The following is an 18,854-nucleotide window of genomic DNA, read 5'->3' as shown; positions in this document are numbered from 1 at the left end:
CCTGTCCACTTGGGGTGTGTTGTTCATTCAACAAAACAGCACAGTTAATTTTAGGGAAGCCTGCTTTATTGTGCCAGTATGAAAGGACAGGGGGAACCCTAATGAAGTATTTATTAGTGGACCTCAAATCTCAATGCTTTTTTTTTTTTCCTACTTTGTTACGTCATTTCAAATCCGCATTCCCACTTGAAATCCCAGCTTCCAGGTGCAGCAGGGATGGCTGGATTCAATCTTAGAACTCTTATGCTGGTAGTGACTTTAAAGCAAATTTCACTAAACCTGGCAATATTTTTGATGAGGAGGCTGATGCCCAGAAGGGACTCTCTTCTTTTAACAGACCCCACTACATGCAAAGCGCAATGCATGGCCGTTGCTGAGATATAAAAATATAAGGGTCAATGGTCTTGTCCTCAGGAGCATTCTCAATGATATGGGAGTTCAAACAAATTTTAAATAACTAACATGATATGATAAGAGCTGTAAATGAGGGAAAATACCAAAATGCAGTGTGCTGGAGTTTGGGTGTTAGCACTTTGTTGGGAGAGAGTGCAAATTAATAACGATCATCAGGTTCTTGGCGTTTGAGGGCGATCTGGGTAAATTGGTAGGATTTGTACCCAGTGCCAGTGGAAGGTAAGGGCGAGCCTACTATGCTAGGAACTCCCCTGGTATGGAAAGGAAGCAGGAGGAAGTCCAATTTATTCAGACAGTAAACTACAGTAGGGAAAGAGTGATATGTGTGGTAGGAGACATGGGTGAGACATGGGTTGGGGCAAGATGCCAGAGACCCTGGATGGTTGGAGCGAGCAGTGTGATTTCACAGTGTAGACAGTGGTCCAGCGTGTCCACTGCTTCCAAGAGGTGACGTGAATGACAGAGAGATACTGGGGCAAGAGCCTGATTTCAGAAGTTTGGTAGTAAGTGCTTGAAGAGAATGTAGAAACAGATTCTGGAAAGTTCTTGTGAGTAGTTTGCTAGTAAGGAAAAAATAAAGTTATGTAGGTAGTTTGTATATGTGGGGGAGAATAAGGTCTGCAGGGGAAAATTATAGGTAAAAACAGAAAATATCAGTGGCAATGAAAGCCCAGATTTTTGGAGAGCTGGAGCCTCGATGAGAGTGGGAGCTAAGCTTCTGAACGTGTTCATTTTTGTCCACAGCATTGGTATGGCAAGCATTTCCTAAAAATCCCCAAACCTGAAAGTGCTATTTCATCTTCTTATGTCATCCCTAGTGATCTTGGATTTGGAAATCTGGACCCAATCTGACCCTTATGGCTCTGAGAGTTGCCCCAGGATGAGTGGGGCTCTGGGGTTGATGAACAGAGTGGGATGCCATGCACCAGGGTGGGATTGCAGCTCTGTATTCACACATCATCAGGGATGCGAGGGTTGTGCCTCATGATGGCAGGCACTCACAAGGATCTGCAAAACACAGCAAATAGCCACTTGGATTATCCCAACTGCGACCAGATCAAAGGAGATTAATTTGATGCGTTGCCCCCTTTACTCAAGCATTTGGCAAATGTCTCATTCTTTTAGAGATGATTTTGAGTTTTGTAGAATTAAGACTTTTTTTTTCCCTCCCAGCATATTTCTCTCAGTTTTCAAAAGGTTGGGTATTTGTGGGAAATTTAATCCACATGTTTATGATTCATTTCGACTCCACTCCTTTCAAATTTATCTTTGGAGCATGAGTTGGTACTTGAGAAGCCTTTTAAAGTTCAGGACTTTTAGAACCAGATAGTTATTTTGCTAGCTGTGTCTTGAAAACACATATCAAAAATTTTCGTTAAGATCAAAACCCAGAGTTTGGAGGGCTGTCTGAATGCAGCGAACTGTCAAGCCACAGCAGTGCATTTTCCACAGCAAATCCATAGGCAAAGGATGTCGAGAGTATACAAGGAGATGCTTCCCTGAGTGGTGAAGAAGGGGTATCTGTGTTTATAGGAATGTCATCCGGGTTGCTTCAAATATTCCCAGAGACAGCAGGCCTGGGAAGCATCATGGCATCTGTGTCCTCCCTGGTAGGCCCTGCTTCTTTTTATAGACTCTTATACATAGATCTTTGAGCTGCTGGAACATTCCAGATCACCCCAACACTCTCATTTTATAGATGAAATTGAAGGTCAGCAAGAGTCAATGTTTTGCCCAAGATCTCACCCACGTTGGTTTAAGAGCCTCCTCAAGCGTCCTCTATGCCCATTGCATCCCAAAGAGGAGAATATTTGATAAAAATCAAGGACACACTGTGGGGACTTGAGAATGGGTCTGGGCAGGGGGAGCGTGCTGTTTTTTGGAGCAAGAGAAAGAGGTTGAACCCTTAATTCTGCGTGGAGTACCCTCTTTGAGTTTCTGTCTTTTTAGATTGTCTGTTGGTATTGCTTCTCCTCTTTGGAAGAGGGGGAGTGAGAAGGAACTCTGAAGGGAATGGGCCTGATGCCAGAAGAGTGTCACATGGGCTACTCTGATGTAAAGCCCTATTTCTACAGCATTATTTAGCAAAGATTCTTAGAGCAAGCTGATTACTCTGTAAACAGATGCCTTCACTGCTCAGATGGATACATATTTCCTGTTCCAGAACACTGATACTTATTGGATGAGTCAGTGGGTGACCATTCTAAGTATGTTGGATCCACTCAGGCACAGCAGGGGAAATCTATTGACCTTGGATACAAACTTTGGCCCAGAACAACTACACTTGGTTATTTAGATGTAAAAAATGTGGGAAATAGATGCATATCAGCAAAGGTCTTGGTCTTTGCTCAGCAAGGAAACTAGTGGTGAAATTTATGAAGGTTTTTATCAGAGTAAGGTCAACAGAACATATTCACACACATGCCATTTAAAATAACATTTATTTGTTTAGCAAATGATTATAAAAGTATTATATGTTCATGGCAGAAAACTCAAAAAATGCCAAAAGTGTAAAGAAGAAAAAATATATCACTTGTAATTCCATCACCAGTGTTAGAGATAACCAATATTAACATTAACATTTGAGGGTTTCCTGTCTTTTTTAGTGGGTTTATAGATTTTTTTAATCTTTTGTACAAAAGGTACTCATTTCCTCTGTTGTATGCTATTTTGTTTTCTAATTGTAAAGATCAAAAGGAGAAAAATGTTTCATAAGCATCTAAAACCAATAGCCACAATTTTTTTGGGTCTTAGGCCCCCAGTGTTACCTCCAAAGCATCTATAGGACCTGAAGCTGAAGTTCATGGATCTCTAGTGTCTGTGTTGTTCCCTTTAATCCATGTCTTCTTTTCTTCCCACAACTGATTACCAACGTCCCTTTTTTTTTTTTTTTTTTTTTACCTATGAGCATTGTTCTCACACGTGGTTTCTCATTTCGGCTTGCTGTGACTCACACATGGCCCTGTTCTACCTTTGGGGCCTTTCTTTATGCATACCATTTGTGTGACATTTCCCAGTTCCAAGCTTTCAGAGAGAGAATCTGATTTATTCAGCTAATAACTCTTATCTCCATTTGAGTATAGCTTGGCACATGGGCACTATTATAAATTGCTGGCCAGTTGGGTCAGTGACTTCTCTGATCTATTTGGGGACGGGCAGATGAGGAAGAGATTCAGGTGACATTTGGAAAACAATATTAAAAGGCAATATAAATCACCCCGAACTCTGTTATTCCATCATACACAGTTTATGTTTTTGCAATTTTTCCTTTTACCCATTTTTCGAAGATATGCGCATTTATACTTGCATGTGTATGTGTGTGCATGTGCAAGTATAAATTTTTACAATGTGATCACATCCCACTTCTTTTTTTTTTTTAGCCAAATGTTATATACTGAACATTTTCTTACACATTTAGCTCTTTCCAAAATCTGATTTGTAAGGGTGTACCATAGTTCATTTTATGGGCATACCAATACTTGATTTCACCATCCTGGTGTTACTGAGCACCTTATGGTATCTGCAATGGGAAGAGGGACTCTTTTTCAGTGTCACATAAAGACAAAGTTTCTTTCTTTCTTTTCTTTTCTCTTTCTTTCTTTCTTTCTTTCTTTCTTTCTTTCTTTCTTTCTTTCTTCTTTCTTTCTCCTTCCTTCCTTCCTTCCTTCCTTCCTTCCTTCCTTCCTTTTCCTTCCTTCCTTCTCCTTCCTTCCTTCCTTCCTTCCTTCCTTCCTTCCTTCCTTCCTTCCTTCCTTTTCCTTCCTTCCTTCCTTCCTTCCTTCCTTCCTTCCTTCCTTCCTTCCTTCCTTTTCCTTCCTTTTCCTTCCTTCCTTCCTTCCTTCCTTCCTTCCTTCCTTCCTTTTCCTTCCTTCCTTCCTTCCTTTTTCTCTTTCTTTCTTTCTTTCTTTCTTTCTTTCTTTCTTTCTTTCTTTCTTTCTTCTTTCTTTTTATTTATTCATGAGAAGCACAGAGAGAGAGAGGCAGAGACACAGGCAGAGGGAGAAGCAGGCTCCCTGTGGGAAGCCCGATATGAGATCGATTCCAGGACCCTGGGATCATGATCTGAGCCAAAGGTAGACACTTAACTTCTGAGCCACCCAACCATCGCAAAGACAAAGTTTCTCATCATTGGAGGGTGTGAGTAGTTGCTAGGAGGCCAAAAAATGGCTCATATCTACTACAGGCTCTTCAGGTACATAATTTCATTTGATGAAAATAAGGATATTTGCATTCTCTTTGTCTTTTATTCTTTCTTTTTTCAAAGTTATTTTTTAGACCATATGGAATTTCTTTTGATATATGACATAAGGAAAGACTTTAACTTTTATAGTTTTCCCCAAAAATGTAATCCTTTGTCCCAGAGCCATTTGTCTGCTAGTCCTTCTTTCTCAACTGATTTGGAATATCATACAATTGATTTCCTTGATTCTCAGATGCAATCGATTGTGAGATTCACCTCTTATTTAAAACCAGAGCAATTTGGAATTCTTGAGTCACATCCTGATATCAGAAATATTACAGTCAAGAAAGAGTGTACCAAATTGTACTCTCTACTTAGCTGTTTCTGGGCTTTCTATTCTCTGGCACTGACCTATTTTGGAGCATATTACTATTTCAATAGCTATGAGTTAAAATTTGTTTGGCGTCTAGAATATTTATAATTTTTTAATATTTTAATTTACTTAAGTACAATTACAAATCATGTTTGTTTTGCCCAGTCTTGTCCATTTGTGATTCTATGTGATCTTCCAAATGAATTCCCTCCAATACTATTCTTCAAAGAATTGCATGAAATTTGCAGTTAGCATTGCCATAAATTTGGAAGAACTTGTATGTTGACACTATTAAATACTTTGATAACTTGATTTTTTATACTACTTATTATTAATTCTAATAGATGTTCAGCTGGTTCTCTTTAGTTTTCCACACATGCACTGATTTCATATTGAATATATTATTAATGTTGTGTCTGAGCTTAATGGAAATCTTTCTGGTATTTTATTATTCTGTGTGATATTGTCTATCGGTCCAAGATAGGTCATATTGTCATTTTAAGTAAATATCCCACTTTTTCCAGAAGTTTGAAACAGCATGAAATGTTGAAAAATAGTTTAATGCTCATTTAAATCTATCAAGGACATTATATATATTTTTTCCTCTTTTTTTAACTTACTAGATTTTAAACACTTAGCCATACTTTAATTTTGTTATAAACTCTATCTTGCCTTTGTGTATTATGTTGGTCAGTGTTTACCATTTTGCATCCATATTCATAAGGCAGATTTCATCTATGATTTTCTTGATTGTTCCTTTTCTTTTTTCATCCTTTTAGATCATCTCTGGTGTAGAGGGTTGAATCATTCAGACACCATATTTTATGTGGTGATATATTATTTTCTGTGATAGACGCCACTGTGTATTTATTTATTTGTCTGCCTGTTTATTCTCATTTATCCCTACCTTCTACTCACCTTCTGTTCTCTCCCTCTCTTCCCCATAAACAAATATTGTGAGACTTTAAAAGTATATTTATTCGACTGGCTCCCTTGAAAATGGATATTGCCATCATGCAATATGTATTGTTAATTTATTTTGTAATGGATCTCATGCTCTTTTTTACTTTTCATTTTTTATAATTTTTAAATTAAATTTTATTTTTTTCTTAGCACCACAAACTTTTTTTTTTTTTTTTTTTTAGTTTTTTAAATTAAGCCCTCTATGCTCAGGACCCATCTACATCTCTGTGTTTCTGACAGCTGCTCAGCACTTCTCTGTGTCATGCAGGGAACTTCTTTGACTATAAATTTGTAACATGGGCATGCCCATCCCATCAAGTAAATATTGCGGCATACCATGTTTTATTTTGTAATATTTTGGAACAAGGTCCTTGCTCCTTGAACGTTTACAGAGTTTGAAAGTTCATTTCATCCGTAAAATTATTTGCATCTGGTGCCACTTGGAGACTAGTTATTAAACACACACACACACACACACACACACACATCCTCTTTCATCTTTACTGGTTTGTTTAAGTTTTTTGTCCTCTTATTAGGAAGTTTTTAATAGAAATTTAATAGAAAAAAATTTTAGAAATTCAATAGAATTTTTTGAGAAAATGATTACTTTTCAAATTTAATAGCATATAGTTATTAATAATACACATTCTAAATAATCTTTTTCACAATTTTGATATCATTGATTTTTATGTTTTTTTTTTTTAATTTAATTTATTTATTCATGTGAGACACAGAGAGAGAGGCAGAGACATAGGCAGAGAGAGAAGCAGGCTTCCTGTGAGGAGCCCGATGCAAGACTCGAACCCAGGACCCTGAGATCACGCCTTGAGCCAAAGGCAGACACTCAAGCACTAAGTCACCCAGGTACTGCTGATTTTTATGTTCTTGATGCTTCATAATTGTGTTGTTGCTCTTGATTTTTTAAAAAATTTGTTTTTTTCTGATATAGAAATGATATATGCCTCTTGAACAAGTGGGCTTGGATGATTTTCTTTTTGGGCAATTAGCCTTGTCCAGAACTGGTTCTATGCTGATTTTTAAAAAAGTTACAAGGTTCTCTACTGATCCGTTTACAGGCTTTTTAGTTTTCTAAATATATTTTTAAAAGTCTTTTTATATTTGTCTCTCTCTTCCTCTCACATGTTTTAGATTTATTTTCTTGGGCTCTTTCAACTTCCTGAATTGGATAGTTCACATTCTTTTCTGTTTAATTATGAAATCGCAATGTTACTAGTTTTTCTTAGTATTTCTTTGGTCACAGCCCCTATATTTTACGATTCTGTTCTTACTGTTACAATTTTAAAAATCATCTATACCTGTAGTTTTGGTTTCTTTCTTTGTCTCAAGAGTTATTTAAGAGAGTCTAATATGTCTAGTGTTTTAAAAAAATTCTTCTGTTACAAATTTCTGGGTTTATTATCTCCTGATTACAGAGTGTGAGAATGCCGTCTGCATTGTTTCTACTTTTTGAAAACTATCAGGATTTTCTGTATGGCCTACTATATAATTAATTTTTGTTAATGTCATAAGGCTTTTGAAAAGAATATGTATTTACTGAATCTATTTGAAGCTCCATGTATACCTATTAAATCAATCATATAAAAACATCTTGTTTAAAGTTTTCATTTAAACTCTTGGGGCACCTGGGTGACTCAGTTAGGTATCTGGCTCGGGTCATGGTCCCAGGATCCTGGGATCGAGCCCTGCATTGGGCTCCCTGCTCAGTGGTGAGCCTGCTTCTCACTCTTCTCTGCCCCTCCCCTTTGCTTGTACTCTCTCCCTCTCAAATAGATAAATAAAATCTTAACATAAAATAAAATAAAATAAAATAAAATAAATTCCAATTAGTTAACATATAGTGGCATATTAGTTTCCGGTGTAGAAAACATCTTTTTATACTTCGTTTTTCCACATTTGTGACTATGTGTGTTTGGTCTATCTGAGGTCACCAAGTCTGGAGATATTGTATTGGTGACTCCCTTTATAACGGTGGTTTTGTCTTTCTCCTTGCATTTCCAACAGCATTTTTCTCTATTTTCATCATTGGGCTCAGTGAAGTGTCTTTCAATACTTCTTTAGTTGTGTTCTGTTAGATGCTGCAAAGGGCAGGTATGTTACGCTGGAGTTTTGCTTCTTCCTTTATTTAATTAGTCAGTATATATTCACTGAAGACGCCTTCCATAGGTCCCCATTGAACACTGAGTAGGTATTTATTGAGAATTGTTTTAAATTATGTGTGCCTCTCCCTGTGAGGAGATAGTCCTTCCCACCTCAAAGAGATCACTTTGTGTTACTTGACTTGCTTTGGCTAATGGAATGTGATCAGAAGCACCATGTGCCATATCTGAGCACCATGCTTTCAATGCCGTTATTTATTTATTTATTTATTTATTTATTTATTTATTTATTTATTTATTTTTTTAATTTATTTTTTATTGGTGTTCAATTTACTAACATACAGAATAACCCCCAGTGCCCGTCACCCATTCACTCCCACCCCCCGCCCTCCTCCCCTTCTACCACCCCTAGTTCGTTTCCCAGAGTTAGCAGTCTTTACGTTCTGTCTCCCTTTCTGATATTTCCCACACATTTCTTCTCCCTTCCCTTCTATTCCCTTTCACTATTATTTATATTCCCCAAATGAATGAGAACATATAATGTTTGTCCTTCTCCGACTGGCTTACTTCACTCAGCATAATACCCTCCAGTTCCATCCACGTTGAAGCAAATGGTGGGTATTTGTCATTTCTAATAGCTGAGTAATATTCCATTGTATACATAAACCACATCTTCTTTATCTATTCATCTTTCGTTGGACACCGAGGCTCCTTCCACAGTTTGGCTATTGTGGCCATTGCTGCTATAAACATCGGGGTGCAGGTGTCCCGGCGTTTCATTGCATTTGTGTCTTTGAACTCGGCCATAGTAACTTCTTGCAAGATACATCCACGAAGGCAAAAGAAACAAAAGCAAAAATGAACTATTGGGACTTCATCAAGGTAAGAAGCTTTTGCACAGCAAAGGATACAGTCAACAAAACTCAAAGACAACCTACAGAATGGGAGAAGATATTTGCAAATGACATATCAGATAAAGGGCTAGTTTCCAAGATCTATAAAGAACTTATTAAACTCAACATCAATGCCGTTATTTAGACCTCATTGCTTTATTTTCTGTTGTAACAAAATCACATCCAGATAAGGGGCTACTCCTCATCCCAAGTTCCTGGAGGGAGTCAACATGGATCACCACAACCAAACTGTCAAGAATGTGTCATGTGGGGGCACCTGGGTGGCTCAGTGGTTGAGCATCTGCCTTTGATTCAGGGCATGATCCCGGTGTCCTGGGATTAAGTCCTGCACCGGGCTCCCTGCAGGGAGCCTGCTTCTCCCTCTGCCTATGTCTCTGCCTCTCTGTCTCTCTCTGTGTCTGTCATGAATAAAAATAAAATCTTAAAAACAAAACAAAAAAATAATCATGTGAATGGGCAAAAAACCTTTGTTGGGGCCTTTGAGATTTTGGCATTGTTCGTGAATTCAGCATAATTTAGTGACAAATATGTACGTGTCCCATTTTATCCATTTGAGGATCTAATTAAGATCCCAAAGAGACATGGCCCCTTGTCTTGTGACACTTAGGGGAGGTGGAGAGTACTGTTAAGCCACTGATTACATAGGTTTCAGTAATAGCTAATAGTTTTCTTCATATAGAATCTCTATACTTTTTGTTATGCAAAACATTTTGCATTTTTTGTCACTGTGAATATAAGTCTTTTCATTATGTTATGCAATACACATGGCTGGATTGTGGGAAATCTACAGATTTTTGTGTCTATATATATTACCTTAGCACTTTATTAAGCTCTTATATTTATTTATTTTTAAGGTTTTATTCATTTATTTGACAGAGAGAGAGAGATCACAAGCAGGGGGAGTAGGAGAGGGAGAGGGAAAAGTAGGCTTCCACTGAGCAGGGAGCTGGACACAGGGCTTGATCCCAAGACCCTGAGATCATGACCTGAGCCTAAAGCAGATGCTTAACCGATTGAGCTACCCAGGCACCCAAGACTCTTACATTTTAATAGCTAAGTATTCATTATATTTCCTATGCATATGATCATATTTCTTTTTTTACAGATTTTATTTATTTATTCATGAGAGACACAGAGAGCCAGAGAGCCACCCAGGTGTCTCTATGACCATATTTCTAATAATAGTTTTGTTCCCTTGTAATGATTATAATGAATTTCCATCATATACCTCATTTAATTGGCCAGGTTTCCATTAAAATGTGAAATCATAATGGTGAGAGCAAACATTCTTGCCTTTCTTCTGATTCTGATAGGAAAGTGTCCAGTGTTTGACTCTTAGGGTCTGACTTAGTGAGACAAATTATCTTTGCCATGTTGAGAAGAGCATTTCCTGTCTCTACTTTTCTTTGAGTTTTTATTCTGAAGATGTGCTGCATTCTAATAAGTGCCTATTTGCTGCCTGCTGAAATGATTGCACATCTATATTTGATGTACTTTGTTAATTGCTTTCCTGATATTAAAATACTTCAACATTCTGGAGCTCCTGGGTGGCTCAGTTGGTTAAGCATCTGGGTCTTGATCTCAGTTCAGGTCTTGATCTCAGAGTTGTGAGTTCAAGCCTCGAGTTGGGCTCCATGCTGGGTGTGGAGCCTACTTAAAAAAAAAAGATTTCGGCATTCCTTAATAACCCAAGTTGATTCTGATGGAGGATTTTTTTAATATACAGTTTCATTCAATTGGTTGCTACTTTATTTAGCATCTTGAAGTTTGTTTCATAATGGGTTTGGTTTATAGCTCTTTTTTGTTGGTACTATCTTTGTGAGATTTTAGTATCAAGCTGATCCTTACTTGCAGTGACCATTTAAATTTTTATTTTTACTATTTAGGCATAGTTTATATTGCATGAGGATTATCTGTTCCTTGAAAATTTCAACTGACTTGATAACAAAACTGTCTGTGTGACCATCTCTTCAGGAGGTGATGCTTTAGTAATTTCCTCAGTTTCTTTGGTGGGTTTGTTTTCCAGATCAGGTTTTGTGCTCCTGGAGTCCCTTCTGCAGTGGTTCCTCCAGACCCGGATTTGGTTCAGATTTGAGTCCATCCCTTGATGGAGGCTTCCATCTCCTGATCAGAGTATGTCTTTAGCCAAATTCTGCCTCTAGAATCTTAGAATTTGCCTGGAGTCCCAGAGGGCTGAGAGTTCACTCAGTTGTACATCTGCTTTTGCTTTTGCACATCAATATGCATTCTCATGTGTGCTAGGATTTAAGTTGAGACTTTTGCTTTCACCATAACATGCATCAGTGTGGGAGGCAGACCTGGAGCCTCAGGGACTCCCAGCCATTGGAACTTGCTGGTATTCACTGTGAAGGACCTGGAAATTGTGAGCAGCCTGATTGGTTCCGGTTGGTATTGCCTCAGAATTCCTCTCGCTGTATGTGAATGGCATTGGGAGAGGGGTACTCTGGTTGCCTCAAAAGGGGGTTCCTCATGCAATGAAGAGAGAGCTGCCATTGTCACGAGTCTTGAGTACCCGAGTATATTCATTTCCTTGGATTGCCATCCAAAGTACCACAAACTCGGTGGCATGAACAACAGATAGTTATCGTCTCAAGGTTCTGGAGGCTAGACATCTGAAGTCAAGGTATTGGCAGGACTGACTCCATTTGAGGGCTGCAGAGGAGGCTGTGTTCCAGGCCTCTCTCCCAGCTTTTGGTTGTTTTGCTGGCGATCTTTGGCTCAGAGCTGGATCACTTCATAACTTAATCTTCACATGACATTTCCCTGTGTCTCTTCACTTCATTTTCCTTCTGCGCATGTCCATCTGTGTCCAAATTTCTCCTTTTATAAGGACACCAGTCGTATTGGATTTGGGCCCATCCTAATGACTTCATGTGAACTTGATAATCTCTGTAGGCCCTCTGCTTCCAAGTAAGGGCACATTCTGAGGTACTAGGGCCTGGGATTGCGACATATTCTTTTTTGGGGGTGGGGGACACCATTCAACCCATCACACTGAGTAAGACCGCCAGTAGAAGGTCAGAAGGGCATCCTCACCATCATTTGGATCCATGACACTTTGTGTCATGCGGCAAATTTGAGTGGGTACTCCACCAGCTGTCTTTCTGAGTCCACTCCATCAGTCTTCTTAGCAGCCCTGTCTCTGTGCTGGGAGAGAAGAGAACAAGTCGAGGATGCAGGGCATCCTCTATGCAGTCTGCCAAGGGGGAGTTTCTGTGGGGTTAGAGCTTCTCTGTACACTTCTGGTGTCATACCGATGGTCCCCGTGTTTCCTCTTCAAGGATCCCCAGCTGTCTTGATTGCTCACAACTCTATTATCTTCTGAAGGCTCACAGCTTATAAAATAGCTGTCATGTCCAAAGCTGTACAATAAAGAACCCTACCCGACTCGCACATTTTGCCTCCTCTCTCGCTAAGCTAAATAATGTGACATTTCGAATTTGAGATTTTCAAGTGTAGCTTACATTTTTGGCTTTTACTAATTTTATCAAGGTCTCTTGCTGGGATGCTTGTCAGTTTCCAAAGGGCTCTGATATGATCTCATCTTATTCTTGCAATGAGTTGCTTTTCTACTCATTTTTCATGGCGATAACTCACAGAAGTTACTGGAGGCACAGGGGTGACTTGGCCAATGCCACACAGATAGCAGTAGAGCCAGCACTGTGATTCTCAGCCCGGCTCCTTTCCATTAGGTCATTCTGCTCTCCTGCTACCTCACCGTCAGGCCAAGTCTCGGCTCTCACTCAAGAGCTCGAAACACCACCACCTCCTCCCTGGAGCCCTCTCGGGTTAAATAGGTGGGAATAACCAACAGCTTTTCATTATATTACTCATCTGCATAGATCAGGGGCTGGCAAACAGCTAACTCCACAACCTGCTTTTTTGTAGTCTAAGAATGGTTTTTACATTTTTAAAGGGTTGTCAAAAAAAACCCAAAAAAACAAAAAAAACAAAACAAAAAAGGAGGAAGAAGTGGAAGGAGATGGGACAGAGACCCTGTGTGGTCCACACAGTCTCAACTGTTGGCCTGAACCTTTACAGAAAAAGTTCACCAGCTCCTGGTCTAAATAACAGGATCTCCTTGTACCCACTTTTAAAATTTATTTACCCTCCATCTGTATTTATGACACCAATTTTGGTCAACTATTTGTTACATTTGAACATTCAAAGCTCCTGCTTGCTGTCCCTCTTACTTTTCTACTCCCTTCTATCAGGCACTGATAGAAAGTGTGATGTGCAACGAACCACCTCTCAAAATTTATTTGCAAAGAGCGTGCATCAGTTAATACTGTAGACCCAATGACTACTATTACAGTCAGAACTCTTGCAGCTCAAGGGAGGAGAATTCTTGGGGACTGGACAGTGAGCCCATGAGGATGGAGAATATGTGCTTGTTTATGGTTGTCCTCAGCCTGAATTAGCTTGGAAATGCTAATTGGGTTGGAAATGGGACTTTTGGTAGAGACTTGAAGAACAGGTAAAAATGGAAAAAACAGAGGAGTGGAGATTGCACTCTGGGTAGGTAGACTGATATAATAAGAAATAACCCAGTATTTAAAGCAAAGATAAAGATGTAGTGAAACAAAGGGGCACCTGCACCTCAGTGTTCATAGCAGCAATGTCCACAACAGCCAAACTGGAAGGAGTCACGATGTCTTTCAACAGATGAATGGATAAAGATGTGGTGTGTGTGTGTGTGTGTGTGTGTGTATACACACACACACACGTATATAATATTACTCAGCTATCTGAAAGGATGAATACCAACTGTTTACATCGATGTGGATAGAACTGGAGGGTATTATGCTGAGTGAAATAAGTCAATCGGAGAAAGACAATTATCATATGGCTTCACTCATATGTAGAATATAAGAGAGCATAGGACCATAAGGAAAGGAGGGGAAACTGAATGGAGAAAAATCCGAGAGGAAGACAAACCATAAGAAACTCTTAACTCTGGGGAACAAACAGAGGGTTGCTGGAGTGGAGGTGGCTGGGGGGATGGGATAACTGGGTGACAGGCATGAAGGAGGGCATGTGATGTGATGAGCACCGGGCATTATATGCAACTGACAAATTACTGGAAACTACATCTGAAACTAATGATGTATACTATATGTTGGCTAATTGAATTTAAGTTAAAAGAAATAGCTCAGCATGTGTCTTCTTTATAGTACTTATTATCAGTGAAATGAATAGTTGATAATCTTAATTTAAAAATTTTTTGATAATCTTAATTTAAAAACATTTTAAGTAATTTTAAAAAAACTTTTAGGTTCACAGTAAAACTAAGCAGGAGGTATAGAGATTTCTCATATACCCCCAAAGCCCCCCTCCACGTGCATCACCTCCCTGTTACCAGCATGCCCATCAGACGGATACCTTTCTTACAACTGATAAACCTATATTGATATATCATCATCCAGAGTCCACATTTTACATTAGGGTTCACTCTTGGGGTTGTACATTTCATGGGTTTAGACAAATGTTTCTACTATTATCATACAAAGTGTCTTTAATTTTTTATAACAGTAAGCACTTGACTACAGGGACTTTCACCCCTTAGTGCAGGGACTTTGGCTTGTCCCCTGCATGTCCTCACTGTTTAGCACAGTGCCTGCAGTATAACGGGGACTTGATTCCTGTTTGTTGAAAGGAATGATGGTCTGGAAGACTATGAAAGGGTATGAGAGTGGGCCGTCATCTTCAAGTCCAAGCTAAGTACCTGGACATTTATTCTGTCTCTCATTCAGAAGTCCATCAACTATAGTCTGTGGGCCAAATGTCTTTGGTTGCCTTCCAGCCCAATTGCAGAGTAGAGCAGTAAGAGAGATGGTGAAATCCATCCCCCTATCTAGATGGGTTGCCAGCATGAGCTTTGGTGGTGGAGAAAGGCATGGGGGAAATGTACTTGCTTTCACGAAGGCAGTGCTGGGTTTCTAGGGGTTGGGAAGGCTGGCATGACAAATTTGTCAAGGCCTCAAGTGCAGGTGTGTCCCCAGCCCAGGGACTTCCCAGGGCAACCCTGTCTTGGCCAAGAATTCTCAAGGTCACATTCAGAGAGGCATTCCATTCTCAAGAAACATCATGAGCTTTGCTCACGTCTACATAGCTCCCTCACATTCTGTGCATTGGCTGCTTTTACAATTTTCTGAGAGATATCTAGCAAATAATTTCCTCGGGGATTCCCCAGCCTTCTTTATTGCTCATAACTCTCTTATCTCTGAAGGTTAGCAGTTTATAAAATGGATACTTTGGCCAAAGTTGCATAACAAAGAATTACATCTGCCTCCTAGCTTGTCTCTGTCTTCTCTGGCTAGTTGAGGAATATGGCATTTAGGAATTTTGAATCTTCGCATTTAGGGACGTTTTGGCTTTTTCCAGTTTTATCAGTGAATGATCACACAGGCAGCTTCTCAGGGGCTTTTCTGATTATTCATTAATGCACCGTTTAAACTGAGAATTCTAGGCCATAAGGTGCAATTCCAAAGATGCTTCAAAAAGTAGTTTCCAGAGAAAGTAGGTTAGACCCAGGGAGGTTACAGGCTGGTGTGTGTGATGTTTTGTATGACTATCCCTGCTCAGCTGTGCCTGATTCTCTAGAAACATTCCTTATTTATGTTCTTCTTACTTTATTTTCATTATATGGTGTTCTTCTTTAGACATATTAATAACTCTTGGGACTCCCATATTGCTCAGTTGTAATCTTGTTATGTTTTTATGTTCCAGCATAGTTTAAGATGATTTCAGGGCCTTTGGTGAAAAACAGGGTCATAATATTTGGGGTAAAATGTATGAGTGTGTGTATTACTCAATAGGCCAAGTGTTTGAGAGTGCAATTTCATGGGACGGCATCTACGGTCTCATGAAGGGGTATAAGCCCCTGGAAAGCTTACTCTTTCTACTGATAATACAGAGAATTTTCATATCTGGAGCCCCATCCTCCCTCGTTCTGCCCCCCTCACTTCACTAGGACTGTATATGTATGGATTACATAATAATCATCCCCAAATATGGGCCTTCTAAAATTTGAATATTTATCCCAATGGGACTTTTTTTGTACAATTGAAGATTCTAATTTGAGTGGAGGTGGGTAACCAGGTATTTTAACTGGGAAGGATCTGGGATGTACATGCTACTGGGGAGGGAAGTTATCTCCTTTTATTTGTCTTCCAGGGTCCCCATCCCTCTGACCCCAGTGGAGCTGCTGCTAGTGGAGCCACCTTGACTCATTTACATAGAGCTTGAGGATTCCCTCTGGGAATACAGACAGGTAATCCACTGAGTTTTAGGGATAGAAAGATACTTGGCAGACTGAACTGGGCCCAGAAGCAACCAAAATTTAGGGGAGAGAACCCACCTGAGCATCTGAAAAGGAACTAACCACAAAGCAATAGGGATCTAAGTAAAGACTTAGCAGCAAAAGTATACTAACTGTCAATTCTGGGAAAATCCATACCCAATGCCACAAACCCCCATCCTCAGCCATCCTGATGGCAAAATGAAATAAATTCCAAAGCATAAAGTTAGATTATTTTATTTATGCATTTTTTTACACCTCTGATTAATATTGTGCATACTTCAACCAGGCCATACATGGTGTGTGTGTGTGCGCGCGTGTGTGTGTGTGTGTGTGTGTGATGTAATATACTGTATCATTCTATTTTATGTTAAAAACAGAAAATGGAGATATGTTACTGGGATTTAGAATAGCAAATATATATTTGGTCTTCGTCCCTGCCCCTGCCACACAACTCCTAAAACCCTGGGAATTGCTTAGGTGATGAGTGATAAAGGGGTCTTTTGTTACGTTAATGAGGCCACTTTTGGACAGCCCCCAGGTCACCCAACGATGAGGGCTGTTTGCCAGGGAAGCCAACCAAGTGATTAAAAGGTTGGAACTTTCATTCCCCTCCTCCTGAACCTCTGGTCAATGATTTAATCAATCGTACCTATGTCATGAAGCTTTGTTAAAAAACCCAAAAGAGGGGCAGCCCAGGTGTCTCAGCGGTTTAGCACCGCCTTCAACCCAGGGCCTGGTCCTGGAGACCCTGGATAGAGTCCCACGTCAGGCTCCCTGCGTGAGCCTGCTTCTCCCTCTGTCTGTGTCTCTGCCTCTCTGCCTCTTTCTCTCTCTCTCATGAATAAATAAATAAAATCTAAAAAAAAAAAAAAAAAAAGGATAGGGTATAGAAAACCTCCAGGCTGGTGAACACATGGAGGTTTGGGGACAGTGGTGCACCCAAAGAGGCTGTGGAACTCCACGCCCTTTCCCTATACCTGCTCTCTGTGATCCTTTTTATCACAAACCGGTGATGCAGGGAGAAAAGGAGTTTCTTAAGTTCTGAATCAGCAATCAGTCAAATCCAAGCAGGAAGTTGTGGGAACCTCTGATTTAAGCTGATCAGACAATATTTAGGTTAACTCAGAGCAAAGATTGAGTTCCCTGCCAGCCAAATAGAGGGGGCACTGTGATTCAGGTGGGTAAACAAAATGAGAAGATCTCACTTCTCACAAGTTGATAAAGTCAGGGATGTTTGGGTGACAAGAGGATTTTGAGTGGTTACCAGGGAAACAAAGGATGGACCAGAGTAAAGGTTTCTGCAGGTGGGAAAGAGGATGGCACAGTGTAAGACACAGAGGGAACCCAGCCACAGGGTTGTTCCAACAAGCGCCACCATGACGATATGACTGGAGCTCATAATTCTACAGGGTAAAGGAATAAGCATTAAACAAAGTATCTTCTTTTTCAAGCAACTAGCATTTTCTGCACCCTTGGGACACAGTAGAGCATTTATGTTTGAAAAAAGTGACATGCGCATAAGATACAGTCCTACTGGCATGGCCCATTGTCCATGTGACTTCTGTATGGTGTCTTTAATGTAAAACAGAATAATGTAGTTGGTTACATGAACATACAAAGTGTCGCCAGGCCAAAGTGTGCACCATTCTGTTCAGTTGTACAACAGGAGCAACCTAAATTTCTATATACTTGGGAATAAAGCTCATTTTTCTGGTTCCCTTTCTTCCTCATGGGCTGGAAAAGAAGCTCCCTATTTTTTTTTTTCATGTTTACCTCACATGCTTGCCTTCATTAGCCTTCCACAATAAGGTAATCTAAATGAAAATATCAATATATGTATGTCATATTTTTTCTGTACCCATATAATTCAAAACTGATTACATATATACCAAACCACACACACACATATATTGGGGGTTAGACTTTTAAAAATTGGTATACTAAAAAAAAAAAAATTGGTATACTATTATGCACACTTTTTTGCATCTTGATTTTTTTTTCCCGCTAGTTATACCTTATGGAAGCCCCTCCAAGTCAAGGGGATCACTCTAATTTATGATTTGCATTGGTTGTGTGAATACACCAGCACGTAGATGTAGTGATGGTGTACGTGACCATTTTTCTTTTGAGCTGCATTCACTTTGTTTCTAGTTTTGTCCCTTAAACATTGCTATGGTAAACATTTCTGTACGTATCATCTTACAAAGTAATGAATCAAAGTAGTTTCCTGATTGGGTAGGGGAAAGGAATAGGGGGTAGTCCAGATATGGATTCTGATGAATCTCTAAGAATATCACTTAACTTGATTGAATTAAATGGAATCTAAAATAAGCCAGAATTTAGGGTTCCCCATTCCTGTGTCCATCCATTTTCATCGGCTGAGTGATACCATTAGCAAATTGCTCATTCCTTTGTTCCTTTATTTTGCCAGTCTATCCATCTCTCCTCACCCATTCATCCATCCTTCCCTCCACCATCCAAGCATTAGTTGAACATGTATTATGTACCTAACACCACTTTTAGGAACAATAGATGATACAAAAAATATATATATGTGAAGGGGCCTATA

At 39.5% G+C, this 18,854-nt stretch overlaps 1 long non-coding RNA gene across 1 annotated transcript in view; it reads left to right on the top strand.

Annotated features, from left to right (window-relative positions):
* Nucleotides 1-18,854, top strand: part of LOC144310907 (uncharacterized) — a 119,462-nt gene that overhangs the window by 56,396 nt on the left and 44,212 nt on the right. The window contains exon 7 of the long non-coding RNA XR_013376570.1: nucleotides 16,159-16,255. This is a non-coding gene — a long non-coding RNA (uncharacterized LOC144310907). The remainder of the gene's footprint in view (nucleotides 1-16,158; nucleotides 16,256-18,854) is intronic.

The sequence above is a fragment of the Canis aureus genome, chromosome 3 (assembly GCF_053574225.1).
Source record: "Canis aureus isolate CA01 chromosome 3, VMU_Caureus_v.1.0, whole genome shotgun sequence".
In the NCBI taxonomy this organism is placed as follows: Eukaryota; Metazoa; Chordata; class Mammalia; order Carnivora; family Canidae; genus Canis; species Canis aureus.
This window is presented reverse-complemented; position numbering and strand designations above follow the sequence as displayed.